The sequence below is a fragment of the Sander lucioperca genome, chromosome 18 (assembly GCF_008315115.2).
Source record: "Sander lucioperca isolate FBNREF2018 chromosome 18, SLUC_FBN_1.2, whole genome shotgun sequence".
NCBI classification, from domain to species: Eukaryota; Metazoa; Chordata; class Actinopteri; order Perciformes; family Percidae; genus Sander; species Sander lucioperca.
The window spans coordinates 23,078,304-23,084,662 of record NC_050190.1 but is presented as its reverse complement, the minus strand read 5'-3'; the positions used below and the strand labels follow the sequence as shown (position 1 = coordinate 23,084,662).

Genomic DNA, 6,359 nt, shown 5'->3' with positions numbered 1-6,359 from the left:
CACACACACACACACACACACACACACACACACACGCACACACACACACACACACACATCTCTCCTCCTTTCCCTGCTGAATTCCTGTTTCGGGGCTACCGCCGTGAGGCGACCGAGACAAAGGGGTACATTTTGGAATATATGTGTGTATGTGTGGAGTAAACGCGGCCTGCGCATGTGTGCGTAAAAGCGAGGGGGGGGGGGGCGGTTTTAAAGATAACCTCTCAATTATAAGCAGGAGCCAATTTCATTGTTATTATGCTATTAGGCTCAGCAGCAGATAGGCTACGCCTCGTGCAAATACCATCAGATTCGTTTGTTTGAACCTCAACTTCTTTTTCTTCCCAGGGATGATGGCTGTCTCGGCCTTTGTTTACTCTAGAGGGGTGTGGCAGCCGTTTGACCACTGTGGTGCATTTGAATTCTGCCCGGAGGATCCGGTACGGAGCTCGTGGACACGCGCGAGCGCACGCACCGTTTAAAAGCCCCACATTCACATTAAGAAACATTCGCAGACACCTCCTGGTTTCACTGACTCACCATGAATGAATGACATTGCAGTAATTAACATCAAAGAGTCGACTGTACGTGCACTTGTGCGTGCACGTGTTGCGTTTGTGGCACATGTGCACTTCTGTGGTTGCTGAAGATGTTCTCTGTACGAGATCCATATCTTTTGCTCCCACGGTTATCAATTCTTAATAAGGGCTTAAAACGGAACTTTTACAGCACATTTAGCACTCCTGTCTTTTCCTCTCTACATTTTCTTTTTTATCACTCATGTCAAGTATTGTTAACTGGTTGTTGTGACACATTCAGGGACACTTGCAGCAGTTATCTGTGCAGACTAATTTGAGAGGGTGCAAAGCAGGAGGAGGTTGCCTGCTGACCAGCCTCCAATGGTTTTACACTCATTCAAATATTTGTACACACAGGAGCACCCACACCCCCACCTTCCCTCTCCTCTCTCTCAATCCCTGTCATTTGGCTCTGTGTCGCTGCTCCATGCTAGATGAATGGGGGGCGCCCCATTTAGTGTTGATCCTGTCTCCGGTTGCCAGGGAGTTTCTCTGGTTCTCATCGGGTACTCCCTCGTTTCTGACTCCCTCCCCTGTTCCCCCTCCTCATTCCCTACCCAGAGCCCCCACCCCGACAACATCACGCACACACCGCCACCAACACCCCGTCAACAATACCCAAGGGTTGGTCACAGCTGGCAGGAGCTAATAAACTCATCACTCACAGTGCCTGGCTCCTATTTACCTACTAGACAAAGCACAATAGAGAGGGAGGGAGAGAGACACGTGAGGTGGAGGTGGATGAACACTGTTCTCTGCTTCCCACATACTCATACTCCTCTCAACATGGTTCATTTGGTCACAGTAACAGTACCTCTGAGATGCAAACACAATTGTATTTTCTTTAATACAGAATCAGTGCATTATCAGCACTCTTTACCATTAACCCCAGTTGGTTGGTAATTGATTGCCGGAGGGATGTACATTGGGGATTCTTAAGTTTGATTAAAATTCTTCTTGACTGCTGTTCACACATGTGACCCAATTACTGAGTCTGAGCAAAAGGCCGACTCAGATGTGTTCAAACCACATGCAGACACCCACACATATAAACACATACGCATATGCACATATAGTAAATGCAGACTTCCAGGCTGAGGCAGTGGAAGGCACACACTTCACATATGTGTTGCGTGAAAGCATCTAGGTAGATTTCTGCATGTCGACACATTTACCCATCCATCTATGAAAGCCCACACAATTCTGCGATTGGATTCTGATTGATTTTTTTTCAACAACCCATTCAGTGCACCCCGTCACCTGACAAAGAGACCATTGTTTATTTTATTACAACAAGGAGAATCCAACCATGTGCGAGTGCAGGGATCATGTGATTGATTGGCTTCATCACTGTGCGATTATCTTCATTTTATACAGTGCACCGGCACTATATCATCAGCATGCTACACCTCTCTCTCTCTCTCTCTCTCACTCTCTCTCTCATCCTCTTCAAACATCCCACAGGCTGTTAGCTCTCATCTGCACTGAACAATTACATTTTGAGGCATCAATTTCCATTCTCCCTTCACCTAGTGTCACGTTTCATGTATCTCAGAAGCACTCAGTTGTCAATGAACAAAAGTCCATGGTATTTTAAAAAGAGTATTAATGTTACTATGTCTATGTGGTTAAGAAAACACGCCACTGCAATATGAAATACAACACTATGGATCAACACGGATGAAATGTGTAACAATGATTTGCTCTGCCATGTTATCTAGGCCACCGCCTCATGGGGTGACTGAAGTGTGACTGACTAGAAAATATACTATATATGTCACTATGCACACACGCACGCACGCAGACACACACACACACACACACACACACATACACAGTTAATACAGGACTCGCTATCTTTTAGATGAAATGATTGGAAATGAGTGCATGTCTCCGTCGCACTCTCAGAAAAAATATCCATAATGTGATTCTCTGCAGGTATCTCCACTCCACACTCTACATTCTCGTGCCTATTGGGACAGGTTCAAGTGCCTCTGTGTGGTTGAAAGCTGTCATTACATGACAAGCTAAACAAATAGCATTATACCCTCGGGTGGAGTAGTGCTTACACTTCCTCCTAAGTGGCCACAGGAACACAGGCATTTCTCTGAGAAGTCTCTGGGTTTGTGCCACAATGAAGCAACCACACCTGTAATCCCACATCTTTACTTTAACTGAACCTTTGTCTAATTGTAGATTATAGTATATCATTTTGTAAGACTGACTAGTTAGTTACAATGGGATGAAGTAATTAACTGAGAGCTTAAAAAGTATTCAAGTTTTATCCCTTTGCTGACTAAATAAACAAACAATCATCCATGAGTCGCACAAAGACTAATTGCTTAAGTGCTCCATGGTAACACTTTGTTATAGTGGGTGTAGATTTACTCATTCAAGAATAATTAATATAGCTGATGTATTCTGGATTGTTTTGCACTGTGCATTTCACTGTGCAGCAGTAGATGTAGTTGACTCCAGTCCTATTTTGTAATTTTTTTTTAACGTTTTTATCTCTTTTTACCTAAAAGCGATAATCACAGGAGTTGCTACAACTTCTCATCTTCCTCACTAGAGGTAATGCTACACGTTTATCGTGCAACATGCTGATACTAAAGCATTAGCGCGGCGCAGAAACTTTGCCCTTTGAAAGCTGCGTTATGCAGGTTCTTGAGCTAGTAAACATCGCTCACACACTAATGATTCAGTACTAGTTTTTCTGCTGGAGACCCAAGCGGTGCGTTTTTGCAATGCTTTAGTGAGACCAGACTAACTACTAACGGCTGTGCCTAAAAAATGCAGATCTTTCAACCCCTTCTGATCCTCACAAGTGCTAAACTGAGCAGGAGCACAGTTTCACATTTTTAAACTTGAGCAATAATCGTTAACAGGTAAAAGGTTGGGGGAAAGAAATCCATCTTAAAATCTAAGCTACGTGATTTCTTCATGAATATGGACAACAATGCAATACCAGATATAGAATAAAACTATCAGATTGTTGAAAAAAAAAATTACATATGAAGGACAGTATGTTTTGCTTTCTCACACTGTACCCATAGGTTAGTTAGTTGTGTTAGTATTGATCTGTAAGCTATTGCATATGAATGTATTGTGGTTTATATGTCTCAGGTATCCATATTTCCATGTTTTTGAGGCGGTTTAATTATGATTAATATTTCTTTTGAATCTTTTTTTGTCAGCAGTAGGTATCGGGCACCTTTAAGAACAATTTACTGAGATTTGCCTCTCTCACACCTGTGTGAATAGTAGTGTTGGGGCAGATATGCCCTGTTTTGCACTCTTGATGAGGTGAGAAGTTGAAATGGTTTTGATCTTGCACATTTAGCCAAGCTGCAGTTTAATATGCACCAAATAACACATTTTATATTGGCGCTTTTGACTTTCACGGCAGTGAAATTTGTGTTTTTGTACTCACGTATGAAGTGGCCTCGACAATGAAAGTCTATCTGCAAAAATCATTAGAACAACATTTGATTTAATGACCATACACTAATGCAAGGCAATTAGTGAATTAATGGATTTTAAATGGGTTTGATGGGGGCCAGATTTATCAAGTGATTGGGACAATGTGCTCATCGTGGTCACTTACAGTGGATTATCCTAGGAGGTCAAAGCTGGAGTTTTGCAGTTCACACTGAAAATATGAGATAATGCAAGTAAATAAGTATATAAATGTTTATTTCAAAACATGAGAATGATCATGATAAAATTCAATAATATGCTAATACACTTTTTTATAAGGGGTAAATTTAAAAGTATTTGTTTAAATATCCAGTACCACAAGCTCTTTCTCGTCAAAGACCTAAAATATATTTCTTCCTCATAGACACCATGGCATGTCAACACAACCACTTCACACCACAGCAAAGTTTGAAACGTTTAAATGTACCATTATAAAATTCTGTTTTAGTAGTATCACTGTCTGGGTCTCAGACCTGTGGGCCAGTGAAATTCCCAACATCTCTTTAAAGTGTTCTCACACAAGATTGAGTATCACAATACTATTAGGTGACATCGCATTGTATAATGCTGGAGTGATTTCATAAAGGCCTTATTTCCCCAGGTCCTCTGAGCTGTTGCTTGAGAACAACCGCACAAAGTGGAGCTTCCGTCTGTCATATTTATTTTAGTGGTTTTGTCGGACTGAAACATCAATCCATAAACTCTCCATTGTCCATAGCCGCGGGAAGCAGGGAGGCAGCTCCCTCTGCTGGTTGACTGAATAACTGAATGGGAGTCCCAACAGTCAACCTCTCAACTAGCCTGGTTGACACCAGACCCTTCTCAGTTGTAACTGAGAGTGGCAGAGCAAATCTCAAATTTGCCGGAAGTTCGTCAGGGTTTTCCCAGGCTACCTCTCAACCTCTCTTCGTCACTGACATGGGGCATTAAACTTACTTCACTTTGTTTTAGTAGAAGGCAAAAACTATTATGCTTTATCTGAGTGGAAACAGAGTGAAATAGTACATCTATTTGAATGATTAATAATGATTAAAAAAAGCACGAGGTCTCACTTATCGGAGCTGATTCCCGATCTGCAATGAGCTAGGGAATTGTAATCAGAGTGAATTTATGCGCAATACAATCACAGAGCACAAAATTGTTGCCAGAATTATGATACGTTCCTTTAGTTATGAATACGTTCAACAAATTCATTCCAAATTGATGGCACTTGTTAACTGGCAAGAGCCACAAATATAAGCAGATATGCAACTGTTTGGAGATTTAGGTTGATAATTAAAAAGTTCAGTGAAATGACTTTGAGATTTTAATTTTGTTCTGTAGTTTTGCAGGATTTTATACAAGCATAATGGATTGTTACATTATTACCAGTATTAACAGTGTGAAGGTGACCTAAAGAGCCACCATCTTTGAAATGATGCCACCATGACATCAACTACAGCACTTTGGAAAATGAGTTTTGAACACTGACCATCAAAAAACACTTGCAACTCTGACCCATGTTGCTGAAGCCACTGATGGACACATTAAATGTAATGTAGTCCTGCAAGTACTGTAATTGGATGGGTCAGCTGCGTTTCTGCCCAAAATAAAATTCACCCTATACAGAGAAAGGGCCGGGATGTAAAGGGGTACTGCATTGATTTAGTATTCCACTTCCATTTCCCTATATGATCTTTTTATTGCACTTGATGTGGAGGAGGGTTAACCCAACTTAATTTACCCACCTTTATATTTAAGTTCTTGGAAAGTAGTGTAGTGTCAAAATGTTTGTCATTAGGGATTATTTTCTTAGACTTGAAGCTCATTTCAGAGCCACAGAAGACATATATACTACTGTTTTCACAGGCTGAGTTATACCCTTCATGACTATTTATCATTATGTGTAACACTGGAGTTGCCCTTTAAAAAATACTGCACGTGAAAACCTTGTGTGATGCCCATCATGACACAAGGTAACAATAAGGAAAACTATTTAAATGGCGCGGTACTTTAAGTTAACTCTAAATTAAACCTTAGCAGCACATAAAATGGGCTGGATGTGTGTATTTGGGTCTAAATGGCTTGAATCCATTTTACTCTAACAAACCGTTTTCCGTTATGTGCATTTTCCTGCTTTAATATCCTTTTTTATGCAAAACCCATCAAATCACAGGGGACAATTACCATCTCAAAGTGTCTGTTTGGACCTTTTTAATTTGACACATTTCATGAGGGTGGGATTTTGCTATAAAAATATTCAAAATGCGTTTTTTGACAAAGCTGTATTAGTGTTGTAGTGTTGATGGCGGGACAATACAC

General features: G+C 40.9%; 1 long non-coding RNA gene across 1 annotated transcript; it reads right to left on the bottom strand.

The window, feature by feature from the left end:
* Positions 1-4,257: 4,257 nt before the first annotated feature.
* LOC118493711 lies at positions 4,258-6,046 on the bottom strand. The gene is made up of 2 exons (XR_004895667.1): positions 4,960-6,046; positions 4,258-4,847 (listed from the first exon to the last, which is right to left on the bottom strand). It is a non-coding gene; the product is annotated as an uncharacterized LOC118493711 (long non-coding RNA).
* Between the last annotated feature and the right edge of the window lie 313 nt (positions 6,047-6,359).